Raw genomic sequence first — 19,851 nt, forward strand, 5'->3', positions numbered from 1 at the left:
GTATAAAACATTCTATTGTTTATGCCATAACTTATCTATTCATCTAAGGACAGAAATCTTTAAAACAATCTATTCTTAGGTCTTCAAAGCAGGGGAGTTCCAGGTTCTCTACATTTTTGTCGACTCTTAGAATTTGTGATCTTTTAAAGACCTGTGATTGATGGGTGTGAAATGAAATCTTGGTATTTTGATTTTTTTCCTAATTAGTGATAAAGTTAATTTATCACATTGAGCATCTTCTATGTGCTCATCATTGTTCTCACCTCCTGGGATACCTCAGTGAACAAATTAGAGAAAAATGACTCTCCTATGGAGCTGGTATCTGGTGGGGTCAGGGGAGACAAATGATAAGCAATTATCAGTAATACGTAAGTCAATTAGTGAGTACGTAAGACCTCACGGTCACATTACACACCTACTATATTTACAAAGTGTGAAATACACTAATCAAAAAGTTAGGAGCAAAAAACTTAATCAGATACACCAATTTTTACGTTCCACCCAGAACAACTGAGGGATCATTTTCCCTTCCTAATCAATTGTTTCCATATCAGGCAAAACCACCCATATAGATGGGAAAAATATTATATCATAATACTGATTGGTCTCAGTACTTTGGATTATAACCTTAGATTAACTGAAAAACATTGTTACCTCTGGTGGATGTTACCTAGTACTATTATCTATTACTGCATAACAAACCGGTCCAAAACAGTAGCTTAAAACAATCGCAATAACCTATTTTGGTCACCACTTATGGGGCTGACTGGGCTCAGCTGAGCAGTTTTTACTTGGGGTTCCTCATGCGTTGGTGGCTAAGGACAGAGCTGTCTTGGAGGTTCCTTCTCTTCTGTGTCTGGCTTCTGGGCTGGGGCGACTCAAGCAGCTGGAGTCTGAAAGAGCTGGGGCTCCCTGGGCATCTGTCTCTATGAGGTTTCTCCACTTTGACTCCCCATATGGTGATCTCAATGTAGTGGGACATCTTGCATGTTGGCTCAGGGCTCTTGGAGTGAGTGTCCCAACAGAAACTGGCATAAGATGCTCGTCCCTTTTTAAACTAGCTGTGAAAGTCACGCCATGTCATTTTTGCCACTTTCTATTAATTGAGACAGTCCAGAAGACTCAGACATGTCCAGGGGTAGGAAATATAGACTCTGTCTTTTGATGGCAAGAGTGTCCAATAATTTGCAAATATGTTTTAAAACCACGACAATAGTAGATCATGATCACATGCCAAAACAAACCATATTTCTCCTTAAGCTACTCATTTTGCAAATCCCTAAAAAATCAAACTCAGAAGACCTACCAGATGTATGCACAATGGAGGCAAATAATTTTGTAGAAAATGCTTTTCTAAGACTCTTCTTAACAAAGAGAACCTGTTCACCCTAAAATCATCATTTATGAAGAACAATTTTTTTTCCCTGCTGAACTATTTTACTGTCAGAGTTTTATCTCAATAGGAAAGAAAAAAAGGAAAGAAATAGCTCAGTGTTATACAGACTGCTATGGTCTGCATGGATAGACTTCTATGGACAAGGACCCTTGAAAAATGTATTGGGGACAAAACAACTTCAGAAAAGACAAGAACTCCATCAAAAAAGTGATAAATGTTTTACTATAAAGATACCTTCTACCACCATATAGCATCTGATGCTTGAAAGTTTCTATTGCACAAATCTCCCATCACACATAATAGCAACTGGGGATATTGGATCAAAATGTATTGAACGTCTTTGATCTTCAAGACATTGTGGTGCATGCTAGGATACAAAACACAAGGTAAAACACTTTGGTATAGGTTATCTGTCCTCAAAAGGTCATAATTAAATAATGACAACTGCAGCTACAACTTCTGGGATGTTTACTGTATTCCAAATACATTCTGAACATGCTGCTACAGCATCTCTTTATTCCTGGCTATATTGATGATGTGTGCATTTTCTACTCATTTCTCAGCTAAGAAAAAATGAGGGTGAGAGACGTTGTCGCTAACCATATTCATGCAGAATGCTTTTAGGTACTGTACTACACTAAGGACCACTTTCACTGCCAGTATATATAATATGGGTGATACACAATGATTGGCAAGAACCCTAAATATTGTCTCAGTTCAGACACAGGAGGCATGACATTTGTTTTGGGCATAGTTAGAAAGCACTTCCTGGAGGAGAGAAAGAGCTTAAGTTGGCCCTTGATAGATGACTAGGTGGGATTCAGATGAGCACTAAGAGGCTTTAGTAACAGAAAATGTTTTAAAGTTTTTATGGCAACATGGAGAAAAGCGCTAAGTGGTTTTCTATGTAATATATCATCTGGCTGAAAGATAAATTGGAAAAAAATATAATAAAAACAATTTATCTAGTATTGTCTATGAAAAATGCTTGAGAAAAAAAGTCATTATATATGTCATTCAAATAAGAGTTTGTAGGTTCTTTATGGAGTCTTTATGGATTTTTTAAAATGTATTTGTGTGTATTGAATGTGATAGTTTATGGGAAACAAAATCTGTGACATGCAGGAAGGGGAAATGTCCAAGCTACAACAAGCTGTAACTCTCAGAATGATGGTCCTGAACACAAAGAGAAAGATACTTGTTCTTCCCACACTTCAACAGAACCTGAAAGGATGTTGCCTGAGGGCTGCAGGCAGCCACTTTGGGATCTAAGAGAGGGTTTAACAGTGACTAAGACAAAAAAGTGGAGAATAGCAGGCTAAAGGAGACCAAAGAGATGAAGAGAAAGCAAATTCACATTAGTACCAGAAAATGTACATCTAAAGCCAATTTTATCACTGAAGTTTTTGTTACATGAGTCTTCTTGCTTAAGCCAAATTGGGCTTTTTTTCCTTATGTATTTGCAACTAAAATATTCCTAAATTGTACACCATCTTAAGATATGGCATCAGATTATACATACAATCAGACATGAAACACAATCAAGTTAACCAACACATTTGTTTTTAATTTTATTTTTTATTGAAGTTTAGTTGATTTACAATGTTGTGCTAACTTCTGCTATACAGCAAAGTGACTCAGTTATACACATATAATATATACATTATTTTTTATATTCTTTTCCATTATGGTTTATCCCAGGAGATAACACATCCATTTTTTAATCAGTTATTTATCAAATATTTAATTTTATTTCTACCTTGTAAATATATCTAGCATCTAGCTGAAATATAGAGATGAAAAATTTATTGACCTTGCTTCAAAGGGTTCATAGTTTAGTAGGAAGTTCTCTATGCAAATGGTTACAATACAAGGTGATAACTGTGATAATGTCCCCCTAAACTGTTCAACCAATGTTACTTAAATCTGGAGCATCTAGATCTGCTTTTGCAAAATGAGGAAGGCTTAAGATGGGAAAAATTGCCTAAAATGTGACTTAAAGCATGTCTACTACGTAATCCTTACTCTCCACTTTATAATATCTGTCTCAAGGAGCATTAATTTATGAGGGTATGTATAGCTGTATTTTTCTTCCTAAACCCTCTTCTGAGCAATAGTGTTTGAACTAACTTCAATGAAACTGCATGCTTGGAAACTTTCAATTGTAATAAAACACTAAAACTCCAGGTATCAGGTTAAAGGTATCAATTTAACCACAGGCAGTGGGATTGTTGCTGAAAAGTTTCATAAGGCAGGAATTGGACCAGCTTCACTGGAGGTCAGCAACATGTGCTGTGCGGTTTTGGAATAAAGTTCACATCTTTGACATGTAAATGGAACTTCCTTGGAAAACATAGATTTCTTTGTATCTCTCAAAGACAAGGGAGAGAGTAATGTGCCTGTTTTCTGTTCAGAGGATCTCTGAGCTAAAGTGATAACTTTGAGAGGACTCTATAACCCTGCTCACCCATCCTTTTGTCTTGGCTCCTTGAGAACTCAAACCTTAGAAGTACAACTTGAGCAAGAAACTCACCTTAGGTGCTTAAGAAAACCTACAATCTCCCTGGTTTTTATTTATTTTTTATTCTCATTTTATTTTTCTGACATTGTATTATGAAAATTCTCAAAGATACAGCAAAATTGAATGAATCTTACAGTAAACACCTCTAGATTCTATTAACCATTTACTATGCTTGCTTTATCATATACCTGTCTTCCTATTTGCCCTTATCTTCAGCTATTAGATCATCATTTTTGATGCATTTAAAAGTAAATTAAATAAATGTACATAATAAATACTCTACCATGTATATAATTATATCTTATATAGTATTTTGTTAAGTAGTGCTTTTCCCCTTTGAAGTAACATTTACAGATGATAAGATGCATATACGCTTTTATTTTTGCTAAGTTTTAACAAAGGTATGCATTGTATAACCAAACCGCTATCAATATACTAAACTTTACCATCAGCTCAGAACATTGCTTCATAATCCCTCTCAGTCATTTCCCACCAACACACACACTCCCCCACACCCCCAAACAATCCCAACTCTGATTTTTTTGTTGTTGTTCAACCATAGATTGAATGTATTTAAGGAATTCATAGAAATGGAATCATGGAATTTTTCACATGAGGTTTCTTTTACTCAGCATAATATTTTTGAGATTCACCCAAGTTTTACATAGCTCTTTCCTTTATATTGCTGAAAAATATTTTTTGTCTGAATATACCACAGTTTACTCCTGTATGTCAGGCTGTTTCCATATCTATTCCTGACAACAGTTTGTTTTCATATTTTGTCGATCATGAATAAACTTTTACAAGCATGTAAAAATCCTTTAATATGTGGATATATGTTTTGTGGATATATATTTTCAAGGATACATATCTCTTGTGGATATATATTTTCATTCCTCTTAGGTATATACATAGTTTAAGAGTTGCTGGGGAGGTATGTGTTTAATATCATTTTATATTTATACCAGCACTGTAGTAGAGTTACTATCCCATATACTTGTTAACATTTATTTTATTAGTCTTTAATTTTGGCCATTCTACTGGGGGATAGTTGTATCACACTGTAGTTTTCATAGGTTTTTTCGCTGTTATCTAATAATTTAAAAGATTTTTTCACATGCTTAATGGCCATTTTTATACCTTCTTTGATGAGATGTCAAAATATTTTGCTCAATTTTTCTTTTTAGGTTGGTTGTCTTTTTATTATTAAAATGTAGGAGTTCTTTATATACCTGAATACCAGTCCTTTGCCAAATACAGGTATTCTTTTTTGTTTTTAATACATTCTCACCGTTTGTGACTTATAAATTTATTTTCTTAACAATGAAATTAATAAGTAAAAGTTTCTATTTTGAAAAAAGTCCATTTTTTTCTATTATTCAGTTTTTTATTATTAATAATTGCTTTTACTGTGCTTAGTCTTGAAAACTATCTTAATACCCTTTGAGATATAGTCAGACATAGAGACAAGGAGTAAAAGTGGCTGGAGTAGATATCTGCTTTCTATGATATTGATAATTCACTTACTCATTTTTTTCTCTGTTTTTAGTTCCATTCATATAGGAAGTAATCTGTAGGAATACAGTAGTGAACAAAGCAAAAAGATCTCTGCCCTCCTGGAGGGGGCAAATAAGGCAGGGAAAGGGGTCAATGAGTGATGGAGAATGTTATTTTTTATAAAAGGGACATGAAATTCTTCTCTGATTAATTAATATTTAGATAAGGACTATAGTAATAACCAAAGTGATATAATACACTTGGGGACCTTATTATGAGCCGGATAGGCAGTCTGGCTTCACATACATTATCAATTAATTCTTCACATTATTTCATAAACACTCACTCTCCTTAGAGGTGTGTAATACTATCATCTCCTCAGTATAAGAAAATGAAGAAAACAGGAGAAGAGGAGGAAGAAGAAGAAGAGGAGGAGGAAGAAGAAGAAGAAAGAAGAAGAAGAAGAAGAAGAAGAAGAAGAAGAAGAAGAAGAAGAAGAAGAAGAAGAAGAAGAAGAAGAAAGAAGTAGGAGAAGGAGAAGGAGAAGGAGAAGGAGAAGAAGAAGAAGAAGGAGAAGGAGAAGGAGAAGGAGGAGGAGGAGGAGGGGGAGAAAGAAGAAGAGGAAGAGAGGAGGAGGAGAAGGAAGAAGGTGGCAGAGGAAAAGAAGAAAGTGAGTTTTAGGTAAATAAGGTGAATCTTGGTCTACCTGAGCCTAAGGCCTGAACTCTTAACTACTACACTTCATGAATAGACTAATTTCTAAAAATAAAAATTATATACATATATTTGTGTGTGTGTGTGCTGGTTAAATTTATGGGTCAACTTGGCTGGGCCACAATGCCAGATATTTGGTCAAACGTTATTCTGGATGTTTCTTTGAGGGTGTTTTTTGGATGAATTTCGCATTTAAAATTGGTGGATTTGAGTAATCAGACTACCCTCCATAATATATTTGGTACTCACCCAATTAGCTGACGGCCTTACTAGAGCAAAGATTGACCTTACTCACACAAGAAGGAATTCTGCCAGCAGATGGTCTCTGAACTTGAACAGCAATATTGGCTCTATTGATTTTCCACAGTGATTCAATCCTCAATGAATTTTTAAAAAATTGAAATTAGACAAAACATCTTTTCTGACCACAGTGGAATAAAGCTACAAGTCAATAACAGAAAGACAATGTACTTTGGCAAAGGGATGAGCACAAAGATTAATGGAACAAAACAGAGAATCCAGGAGATCTCGTAAATATGCCCTGATTATTTTTGATGAAGGTACAAATATAATTAAATAAAAGATACTATTTCAAACAAATGGCTCTGGAGCCAGAAGACATCCATAGGAATCATATAAAAAATAACTCAAAATAAATCAGAGACTTCAATGTAAAAGATTAGCTATAAAACTTTTTTTTTTAAAGAGGAAATCTTCAGAATTCAGGACTAAGAAAAGAGTCCTCAGACAGCAACATCAAAAGCACGAACCACAGAAAGAAAAATTTGATAAATTAACTTCATAAAAAAAAATTTTTTTTAAATGTTGCTCTGTGGAAGACCCTGTTAAAAAAACAAAAACCTGTTACTAAGTGGGAGAAAATGTTTTCAAACCACATATCTGATAAAGGGTTATAAGTCTAACTAACAATTTTTTTAAACTAACAAACAATCCAATTAGAAAATGGTAAATAAGCACATTATAAGATGTTGTACATCATTAGCCATTAGGGAATTGCAGATTACAACTACAATGTGTTATTATTACACACCTATCAAAATCACTGAAATGAAAAATAGGCTGAACAATACCCTATTGTGTATGTGTATTTACATATTTTGGCTATTGTAAATAGTGCTACAGTAAACCCAGGGGTGCATAAATTTTTTGAGTTAGTGCTGTTGTTTTCTTGGAATGAATACTCAGAAGTTGCATTGCTGGACCAGACAGTAATTCTATTTTTAATTTTCTGAGGAAACTTTACACTGTTTTCCGTAGTGGCTGAACCAATTTACATTCCTACCAACAGTGCACAAGGATTCCCTTTTCTTTATATCTTAACTCATACTTGTTTCTTGTCTTTTTGATAATAGCCATTCTAACAGATGGGAGGTGATATCTCATTATGGTTTTGATTTTTATTTCCCTGAAGATGAATGATGTTGAACATCTTTTCATGTACCTGTTGGACATCTAAATATCTTCTACAAAAAAATATCTATTCAGATCTTCTGCCCATTTATTTCATCAGATTGCTTTGTTTGTTTTTGTTTTTTTGCTATTGAGTTGTATAAGTTCTTATATATTCTGGATGTTAACCCCTTATCAGATATATAATTTGCAAATATTTTCTCCCATTCAGAAACTTGCCTTTTTATTTTTTCATGGTTTTCTTTGCTGTGGAGAAGCTTTTAATTTTCATGTAGCCCACTTGTTTATATTGTTTTTATTGCTTTTTATTTTGCGGTCAGATTCAAAAAATCATGGCCAATACCAATGACACGGAGCTTATTGCCTATGCTTTCTTCTAAAAGCTTTATGGTTCCAGGTTTTACATTCAAGTCTTTAATCCATTTGGAGTTAATTTTTGTGTATGGTATAAAAATAAAAGAATAAAATCTTTGCAACAGCATGGATGGAACTTGAGTACATTATGCTAAGTGAAATTAGTCAGAAAGAGAAAGACAAATACCATATGACTTTTCTTATATGTGGAATATCCCAGGGGATAAAGAGACATAGATAGATGATAGATAGATAGATTATAGATAGATAGATACATGATAGAACAGATTGGTAGTTGCCAGAGGTGAGGTGTGGCAAGGTGGAGAAATGGGTGAAGGAGGTCAAAAGGTAAATCAATAAACATAAATAAAATGAAAATAAACAATTAAAAATTAAAAAATTAAAGATAATTCACAGATTTTTATAACTCTTTGAGAAATATGAAATAATTCCAGAAATATTCATTGGAAATAACAAGATGGAGTATCACAAAACTACATCTGGGGGAAGAAAAAGACACTTCCCATACCAACTCTCTAAATTGTTAGAGGGATAATTATCTAGTAGAATTTAGATTAAGACCAAGAATGCTGTCTTTGTTCAGAGTCTGTTCTGCTAGAAATATTTTCACAATTAGAATCATTAGTGAATCAATCAACTTTTGTAGTAAATTTTAAAAAAATACGAGAGAGAGAGAGAAGAGAGAAAAAAATGAAATGAAAAGAAAAGCAGGGACAACAATGCTGTCCAGTATGATGAGAAACTGGGTCTTACATGCATTGCTGTGGGAATGTTAAATGCTACAGCCCAGCTACTCCGGGGGGGGGGGGGTTGAAGTTTCTTAGCCCAAAATAAAACAAGACCCTCAAACAAGCAAACAGAATTTTTTTAAAATGCAGCTATCATGCAGCTTTAATCCCAGAGAAAAAGATTAACATTTCCACAAAAACCTGTGCATGAATGTTTATGGCAGCTTTATTTGTAATGTCCAAACACTAGAAAAATCCAGATGTTCTTCAATGAGTGAATGGGTAAACACACTGTTGTAAAGTCATACCATGAAATACTACTCAGCAAAAAAAAAGATATAAATTATTGATGGATAATTATCACACAATATCAATCACACAAGATTGATATTAACTTGTGTGAATCTCCAGAGAATTTTGCTGAGTGGAAAAAGCCAATCCCAGAAGATTTCATGCTCTATGAGTTTATTCGTATAATGTTCTTCAAATAACAAAACTGTAGAAATGGAGAAAAGATCAGCAGCAATTGAGGGTTATGGAAGGGATGAGAGTGAGAGGAAGGTGGGTGTAGCTTTAAAACGGTGACGTGATGAACCCTCGTGGTGATAGATCTGCTCAGTACAGTGACTGTATCAATGTCAATATCCTGGGAGTGATGTTGTGCTGTGGCTTTGATGTTGTTATTGGGGGAAACTGGATAAAGGGCAAATTGCATCTCTCTGTATTATTTCTTACAATTTTGTGTGAATCTGCAGTTATCCAAAAAATAAGTTTAATTAAAAGAGTATCATATCTATGAATACTTGATGATAAAACACAGATCATAAAGAGGAAATAATTGTATCAAAATGAGGACCACAACACTACAGAAGGTATAAAGGGAATGATGGTGAGCATTTAGATCTATTTGACATTATGGTCCCTTCATTAGGTTTTAGTTGTTTATTTGGTAGACAACTAACAGATAAGCTAAGAGCCAAATTAAAGAAAATAGTGTGTTTTACTCATATTGTGAATTTCTAACATTTAAAAGACAAGTATAATCTATTTATAATTTATCATAAATATGAATAAATTGGATTTGTTCCTTACATTTTTTAATTTCTTATACCATTACCATATTTTAAAGAACTCATTCTTTCCATCTTTCCATTAAACATAAAATTTGTTTTATTTCTTTGTTCTCTCACCTCTCCCCTGCTTGGAAGTCTTTCTTTAATTTGCATTGCATTTTTATGTTTCCTTTAAAATATAACATATACCCACAAAAAGATAAGTTAATATCACCACACTCCTTACCAAAACTAGAGGAAATAAATCATATTTTATTTGTGCACTGTGCTCTAGAATTTTAGTTCTATCTTGTTTGAAAATCCAAAATTAATCATTATTTTTGTTTTTCAGTAGATGCCTAGTTTTCATTATGTTTATTTATTTATTTATTTTTTGCTCACAATTGCATCTTGTATTCCCTTCTCCTTTTTTCAATATCCTTTTTTATCTGAACATGTTTCCAAGAGGATCTGTGAACTGTAAACTCCTTTTGACTGAGTTTGAATTCACCCTCATTCTTGAATGACAGATTGCTGTGTAGAGAATTCTAGATTGACAGTTATTTTCCAACAGCACAATGAGAATAATATTGTTTCACATTTCTGTTTTTGCTTTTTTAATTCTTATCTCAAACATTTGGTGTTCTATTATTTCACTAAGAATTTCTGAGTGTGGATTTAATTCCCTCTATCCTTCTCAAGACTTGGCATGCTTGTACAATCCAAGGATTCATTCTTTCATTGAATCTGGAGAATTCTCAAACATCATCTATTTTATATTCATTCTCTCAATTCACATCTATATCACCTTCTAAGTATTCGACAAATATTATTTCATTTTGCTTGTTTCTTTACTGCTCATTTATTTATTTACTTTTTTCTTCTCCATCTCTCTGCATTTCAAAGAGTTTTCTCATGTCTATCTTCAGTTTGGCTTTGTCAAATCTGCCGTTAAACTTACTAATTTTTTTTAAATGATTACATTTTCCTTTCTTAGAAGTTCTAGTAAGTACATTTAGAAAGTTGCTCTATTTTATTTTTATAGTATCTTCTTTTATTTTGATTGCATTCCTATTTTTATCCCTTTATTCATCTTAAACATATTTATAGTGTCTTTCAAATTGTCTTATTATTTCAAGTTCTTTGGACTATTCATCCTTCTGACTCTTCTGTTTGCATTTCCCTCATGACCTATGTGGTTTGCAAGTTTTCTTTGTGGGCCCAATACATTTGAAGATTACTTTTTCTGAAATATTTCTTTATCCTACGTTTATGGAGGTGACTTTAGGGAACTAGGTGCATGGCTCACAGACTGTTTTTTGTGTTAAATTCTTAGTTTGGAGTTTCATGTTCAGTGTGCAGCATGTAAATTCTTCCTCTGTATTCATGGGTGCCATAGATTTGGGTCTAATATTGACTTGACATTTCCTCAGGTCTTTGGGTGAGGTATTTTTAGTCCCTCTTTTAGCAAAAAAGCAGCTATTCCAGAGTTTTTTTTAACTCAGAATCCTTAGTTCCAACTTCCTCTTCATACAGGCTGTGTCTCTTGTTCAAAGATGATGTTACAGCACTATCCCCTGACTATTAAAGCCCATATTTTCATTGGGTGTCATTCCTGGCTACAGTAGCATCAGCATAGTGTATTAGAAAACTAAGTCACCGCAAAACAAGGTCAGGTGCAACTGACCTCAATTTGCAATTGGTGTGGGATGGAAATAAAAGATTTGTCAGCCTTGACTCTCATCCAGGGATATTAGTTTATAAAATGTGAAAGATTTCTGAATAATATGTTTTCACCTGTAAACCAGGTTTTTTTCTTCAACCTTAACATAAATGTTATGGGGAATGCCTATTGCAAAACATTTAATGGCCTTTTTTGACTGACACTGATTTGTGCCTAGTCATCTTGGAAATTCACACATACTGTTTAGCTTTTTAAAAAATGGTATGCACACATATTTCCAACAACAAGCTCCTACTCTGTTCCTTGCAACTTTTTTTGTTCCACTTGTATATTCACTGTAATATTAATTATGACTCATCTGCAATAGTTTAATTTTTAAGTAAAAGAAAAATAGTCAGTTTTGGAAATCTCCTGTTTAGAATTCTAATGTTCTTCCCATGTTTTGAAAGTGATGTCTGACCTTTATTTCTTCAAACCGCTGAACAGTTTACATAACTTGGAGACAGAGTAAATTTTAATGTCAATGTCATGGCATAAATCTTTGAGATTTATTTCAACAGCTCTTGAATAGGTAATCCTGTGAGTAAGATATTATGCAAATAATATTAGATAAGTCATTCACTCTTTTTATTAACTAACTAAATTTTATTAACTAAAATAATTATAAGTTTTATATATAAATATATAAGTATATGTTATATATAATATATAAGTATATATAAATAATAATAATATAATATTATAATTTGCTGATATAATCATCAATAACAATAGCCATGGTAAAAATTTAGAACTATTTTCAAGTGGAATTAGAAGAAAAATATATTTTCTCATGTTTCATTAGATAAACAGGAAGCAAACACATTACAGTTCTGATGAGTAACATTAATCTGCATAGAAAATTTCCCCTTAAACCTGCAATTCATTTTATAATGCTTTATGCTTAACTCTTAGAAAGACTCTAAAATCTCCTTCTATGGCATGTGAGGAGACTGCAGGAGACTGCAGCTAGAGAAGACCTGAGATTCCCAAAGTCCCACATTGGCCAGCAGGACAGCTGAGGCTGATGAAGATAGCACAGCACAAGGCATTAAAAGAATGCCATTCAGGCAGGTGTTATGTACTTTCAATAGCATCATTGGAGGAAATACCGACACCCAACAGATAAATCACGTTCTGTGGTAAATCAGATTTCCAGATAAGAGGTAAGACTCACAAGATCAGTAGGAGTAAATCTATACATAAGGCAAATGCTAACAGCCATAAAATAGGAAATCGAAACTAACACAATCATAGTACAGGAATTTGACACCTCATTTTCACCAATGGACAGATCATCCAAAATGAAAATAAATAAGGAAACACAAGCTTTAAATGGTACAATAAACAAGATGGACTTAATTGATATTTATAGGACATTCCATCCAAAAACAACAGAATACACGTTCTTCTCAAGTGCTCATGGGACATTCTCCAGGATAAGTCGTATCTTGGGACACAAATCAAGCCTTGGTAAATTTAAGAAAATTGAAATTCTATCAAATATCTTTTCCGACCACAATGCTATGAGACTAGATATCAATTACAGGAAAAAAATCTGTAAAAAATACAAACACATGGAGGTTAAACAATACACTACTTAATAACAAAGTGATCACTGAAGAAATCAAAGAGTAAATCAAAATATACCTAGAAACAAATGACAATTAAAATATGATGACCCAAAACCTATGGATGCAGTGAAAGCAATTCTAAGAGGGAAGTTTAGAGCAATACAATCCTACCTCAAGAAACAAGAAACATCTCAAATAAACAACTAACTTTACACCTAAAGCAATTAGAGAAAGAAGAACAAAAAAACCCAAAAGTTAACAGAAGAAAAGAATTCATAAAGATCAAATCAGAAATAAATGGAAAAGAAATGAAAGAAACAATAGGAAAGATCAATAGGGATAAAAGCTGGATCTTTGAGAAGGTAAATAAAATTGATAAACCATTAGCCAGACTTATCAAAAAAAGCAGGGAGAAGACTCAAATCAATAGAATTAGAGATAAAAAAGTAGAAGTAGCAACTGACACTGCAGAAATAAAAAGGATCATGAGAGATTACTACAAGCAACTATATGTCAATAAAATGCACAACCTGGAAGAAACAGACAAATTCTTAGAAAAACACAACCTTCTGAGACTGAACCATGAAGAAATAGAAGATATAAACAGACCAATCACAAGCAGAGAAATTGAGATTGTGATTAAAAATCATCCAACAAACAAATGTCCAGGACCAGATGGCTTCACAGACGAAACCTATCAAAAATTTAGAGAAAAGCTAACACCTATCCTTCTCAAACTCTTCCAAAATATAGCAGAGCGAGGAATACTCCCAAACTCATTCTACAAGGCCACCATCACCCTGATACCAAAAACAGACAAAGATGCCACAAAGAAAGAAACAGGCCAATATCACTGATGAACATAGATGCAAAAAATCTTCAACAAAATACTAGCAAACAGAATCCAACAGCACATTAAAAGGATCATACACCATGATCAAGTGGGATTTATCCCAGGAATACAAGGATTCTTCAGTATACACAAATCAATCAATGTGATATGTCATATTAACAAAATGAAGGAGAAAAAGCATATGATCATCTAAACAGATGCAGAAAAAGCTTTTGACAAAATTCAACACCATTTATGATAAAACCCCTCCAGAAACTAGACATAGAGGGAACTTACCTCAACATAATAAAGGCCATATATGACAAATCCACAGCCAACATCATTCTCAATGGTGAAAAACTGAAACCATTTCCTCTACGATCAGGAACAAGACAAGGTTGTCCACTCTCACCACTATTATTCAACATAGTTTGGGACATTTTAGTCACAGCAATCAGAGAAGAAAAAGAAATAAAAGGAATCCAAATAGGAAAAGAAGTAAATCTGTCACTGTTTGCAGATGACATGATACTACACATAGAGAATCCTAAATATGCTACCAGAAAATTACTACAGCTAATCAATGAATTTGGTAAAGTAGCAGGATACAAAATTAATGCACAGAAATCTCTTGCATTCCTATACACTAATGATGAAAAATCTGAAGCAGAAATTAGGGAAACACTCCCATTTACCAGTGCAACAAAAAGAATAAAATACCTAGGAATAAACCTACCTAAGGAGACAAAAGACCTGTATGCAGGAAACTATAAGACACTGATGAAAGAAATTAAAGACGATACAAACAGATGGAGAGATATACCATGTTCTTGGATCAGAAGAATCAACATTGTGAAAATGACTCTACTACCCAAAGCAATCTACAGGTTCAGTGCAATCTGTATCGAACTACCAATGGCATTTTTCACAGAACTAGAACAAAAACTTTCACACTTTGTATGGAAACACCGAAGACTCCGAATAGCCAAAGCAATCTTGAGAAAGAAAAATGGAGCTGGAGGAATCAGGCTCTGTGACTTCAGACTATACTGCAAAGCTACAGTAATCAAGACAGTATGGTACTGGCACAAAAACAAAAATATAGATCAATGGAACAGGACAGAAAGTCCAGAGATAAACCCACAAACATATGGTCACCTTATTTTTGATAAAGGAGGCAGGAATATACAATGGAGGAAAGACAGCCTCTTCAATAAGTGGTGCTGGGAAAACTGGACAGCTACATGTAAAAGAATGAAATTAGAACACTCCCTAACACCATACAAAAAAATAAACTCAAAATGTATTAAAGACTTAAATGTAAGGCCAGACACTATCAAACTCTTAGAGGAAAACGTAGGCAGAACACTATATGACATAAATCACAGCAAGATCCTTTTTGACCTACCTCCTAGAAAAATGGAAGTAAAAGGAAAAGTAAGCAAATGGTGCCTAATGAAACTTAAAAGCTTTTGCACAACAAAGGGAATGATAAACAAGATGAAAAAACAACCCTCAGAGTGGGAGAAAATATTTGCAAATGAAGCAACTGACAAAGGATTAACCTGCAAAATTTACGAGCAGCTCATGCAGCTCAATGTCAAAAAACAACTCAATTCAAAAATGGGCAGAAGAACTAAATAGACATTTCTCCAAAGAAGATATACAGACTGCCAAAAAACACATGAAAGAATGCTCAGCATCACTAATCATTAGAGAAATGCAAATCAAAACTACATTGAGGTATCACCTCACACCAGTCAGAATGGCCATCATCAAAATATCTACAAACAATAATTGTTGGAGAGGTTGTGGAGAAAAGGGAACCCTCCTGCACTGCTGGTGGGAATGTAAATTGATACAGCCACTATTGGAGAATAGTATGGAGGTTCCTTATAAAACCAAAAATAGAACTACCATATGACCCAGCAATCCCGCTACTGGGCATATACCCTGAGAAAACCATAATTCAAAAAGAGTCATGTACCACAATGTTCATTGCAGCACTATTTACAATAGCCAGACATGGAAGCAACTTAAGTGTCCATCAGCAGGTGAATGGATAAAGAAGATGTGGCACATATATACAATGGAATATTACTCAGCCATAAAAGGAAATGAAATTGAGTTATTTGTAGTGAAGTGGATGGACTTAGAGTCTTTCATGCAGCATGAAGTAAGTCAGAAAGAGAAAAACAAATAGCATATGCTAACACATATATATAGAATCTTAAAAAAAAAAAAGGTTGTGAAGAACCTAGGGACAGGAGAGGAATAAACATGCAGACATAGAGAATTCACTTGAGGACACAGGGTGGGGAAAGGGTAAGCTGGGACGAAGTGACAGAGTGTCATGGACTTATAAATACTACCAAATCTAAAATAGATAGCTAGTGGGAAGCAGATGCATAGCACAGGGAGATCAGCTAGGTGTTTTGTGACCACCTAGAAGGGAGGGATAGGGAAGGTGGGAGGGAGATGCAAGAGGGAGGATATATGGGGATATATGTATATGTATAGCTGATTCACTTTGTTATAAAGCAGAAACTAACACACCATTGTAAAGCAATTATACTCCAAAAAAGATGTTAAAAAAAAGACTCACAAGATCAGAAATAGAAGCAAAAAACAAAAACAAAAACAAGGCTTCAAATTCCAGTCACTGGCTTTTTTAGCGTTTGATTTTTATTTCTGTTGCAGAGATACTCTGATACACCAAGAATTGTAATAAGACAAAACTAATAGTGCAGCAGATAACATTGTGATTTCCTTAATCCTTCTAGCAACTCCACAAAGTCTTTAATAATACCTCTTTTAATGCAGAGAAATGGAGGTTTACAGGTTAAATAACTTTCCCAATATCTCAAAGTGTGACGTGACTACAAATCTATCACTAGACTTCTAGAACAGTTTGGTCATTTATCGATCTTGGTCTAAGGATGTAAAACAGGAAATGGTTTTGCCTGAAATGTTTTGAAAAAAAAGTAGGGATTAGGAAATCCATTAGAAAGAGTCATGGAAGCATTTCATATACCGTGATAGAAATATTACTGAAGCACAATTGTTAAAAAAGATTAATTATTTGGTTCATCAATTCTGGAGAGCAGAACATTTACTTTGGTAGTCAGAGGTAGTCCAAGCACCCATCTCTAACAATATCAGAAAACTCAGTACTTTAAAAAGATAACAAGGTTTTATTGGAAGTGTAAGAACCCACATTTTAGAATAAATTATGCACAGATATCCTCAGTAAACGACAAGGGACATAGTTCTCGTACAAACTTTAGTGTATCCTTCCTAAGAAACAGATAAGAGCAAGAAATCCCATTTAAATATTCTGTGTTCCTGTCTTTCCAAAGCCTTTTCTCATGCTCATTTTGCTTCACTTTTGTCTCACAGTTATGGACAATACAATTTTTCATTCTCTTGTGTTAAGTCTCTTATGATTGGTTGATCATTCTTGGTTTTTGTTTGAATTTCTAAGGAACTTGTTTTTGCCAGTAAGATTCCCTGTAACTTCGGTTCAGCCCATGTAAGCAGTCCTCTTGTGTGATGGCTTCTGGCTGGTTGTAGCAAAAGAGACTTTCAAACATTCATGTGGGAATTTGCAAGCATTTCCTACCCAGGTCAATTCCGAAAACAAGTTCCCATGTGGGAAGGTATATGGAGACCACCACATTTCCTCCGTTCCTGTGGGTTATCATCACACATCCCCTCAGCCTCAACCTTTCCACAGCAGCTCTGTGAGTGACCTTCCTGTTTCAAGTTAACTATCACATAGTTAACTTGAAGTGTAGTTTAAGCTACGTTTCTGAATTAAAGAACATTAGTCTCCAAAATATATTATCAATTGAAGTCTAGTATATTAACTGATTAAGTGGGGGCTCAACAACCATTTAGAAGCAGTGTACAAAGGTTTGACCCTTAGTTCTTCAGGAATAAAAGGGGAAAGGGCCTTAGGGTTGACCTATTAAGCTGGAACAGAGGAGAATTACTGCTTTGTATAAGTGGGGGTTGGATCATCACGTGTGCGTTTCTGTGTGTATGTATGTGTGTGTGTGTGTGTGTGTGTGTGTGAGAGAGAGAGAGAGAGAGAGAGAGAGAGAGAGCCATTGTCACAGGAAGAAGGGTTTGGTCATGACTTTCAATGAGTAGGAAAATGTTGGCTGGAAGAATTGTATTCTCCATCATGACCCCAAGATTTCTGTGGAATATCGTGTATATATCTCTGTATTTCAACACTGTCTCTATTGTAATCTCACTAAATCACACATAATTACTCTGGAATTGGGGAGAAGTAAGCCTAGGAAAACTATCAATTTAGTCCCCATCCACGGAGTAATTTAAGATCGTTCTTTTGTGCCATTCTGAGTATAAAATATTGCAGCTTACATTTTATTTATGGAAATATAAGTGTGCTAGCAATTCTCTTCACATAAAACAAATGTGCTTTCAGGAAAACATATACTTCCCTTGTACCCATTTATAGATATATGATTTCTCTTGGAAGCTGGAAATATTTCCAATTTTTTTCTCTCAAATCCCTTTAGAGTTCATTATCTGCTTACTGTTTTTATTTGCTTTATAAAAAATTAGAAGTATGTGATACAGGTTGCTAACTCAATTAAGGCACTTGGCTTTGCAACTTGAATCTCTCATTACTAATAAGTAGGATTTTTAGACTTTCCTTTATATCTTCCAATAAAACAGTACCTTTGAGTAAACTTTCAGGGTTGAAACTCCGTATCTATTTTTAATCAAGGATAAATGTGATCATTTAAACATGTCAATAAGATGAACTCTATGCATGTATTAAAATAGATGGAAATGTCTTCTTTTCTCATTACAGTGCTCCATGATTTACTATCAAATATGTAAACGTTCTACAGACTTTTGTAAGTGATTTCAAATTCCCCAAATTCATTGGGGACATGATGAGTGATGTGTACATAAATCATCTATGATATTCCAACTTGGCTTAGGTTTCCATGTTGAAAAACCTGAAGAAGTTTGGTTATCCATCCAATTAGATGTGGTAATGGCAGGGAAAGAAGAAGGGGGAGTGTGTCAAATGAGTGCATTGACTTTTCCCTTTGGAATTTCATGTTCCCCTTATTTGATCTGATACAGTGTTATGGACTTCCTTTCAGGAGAAGCACATCTGCTTCCCTCCTCGCTCCCCAGTCAAGGCCAGGTTCCTCACTTAACTTTTAGCATTTAATCCAAGACTAATCATGTCTAAGAATCAGGTTCTACCTGAAGGAGTACCTGGAAGCCTCCAGGGTGGGACAGAGTACAGCCCCTTTTGTTTTACACACCCAGGACTAATTGCCTTAACTTTTGGCTGGGTGCAAACTCAGATTTCTCATTTATAATGTCAGGTTGTCCAAGCTCTTTCCTGACTTTCCTCTCCTCTTGCTTTCCTTCACTTTCTCACTTCTGTTTTTCTCTTCTCCCTTCCTCCCCCACAAAATATGTATTGAGTACTCCATGTTTTAACAAATGAGATATGCCACTACTTCCCAGACTCTTTCCTTCTTTTATTTATTTTATTTTTTTATTGAAGTATAATTGATTTACAATGTCATGTTTGTTTCAGTTGTACAGCACAGTGATTCAGTTATATATATTTTTTATTTTTTTATTTTTCAGATTATTTTCCCTTATAGGTTACTACAAAATATTGAGTATAGTTCCCTGTGCTATATAGTAGGTCCTTGTTGGTTATCTATTTTATATACAGTAGTGTGTATATGTTAATCCCAACCTCCTAGTTTATCCCTCCCTCGCCCTATCCCCTTTGGTAACCATACATTTGTTTTCTATGTCTGTGAATCTATTTCTGTTTTGTAAATAAGTTCATTCAGATGCTTACTTCTTCCCTCCAAGCCCCTCAAATAAATATGGTCAGTCAGTTACTTCACATATTCAAAGATATGGAGCAAAGTCTTCGATTGTAGTAAACCAACATATTTTCTTTCATGATTTTATGATACATTAGCTGTTAA

Source organism: Pseudorca crassidens, chromosome 6 (genome assembly GCF_039906515.1).
Source record: "Pseudorca crassidens isolate mPseCra1 chromosome 6, mPseCra1.hap1, whole genome shotgun sequence".
NCBI classification, from domain to species: Eukaryota; Metazoa; Chordata; class Mammalia; order Artiodactyla; family Delphinidae; genus Pseudorca; species Pseudorca crassidens.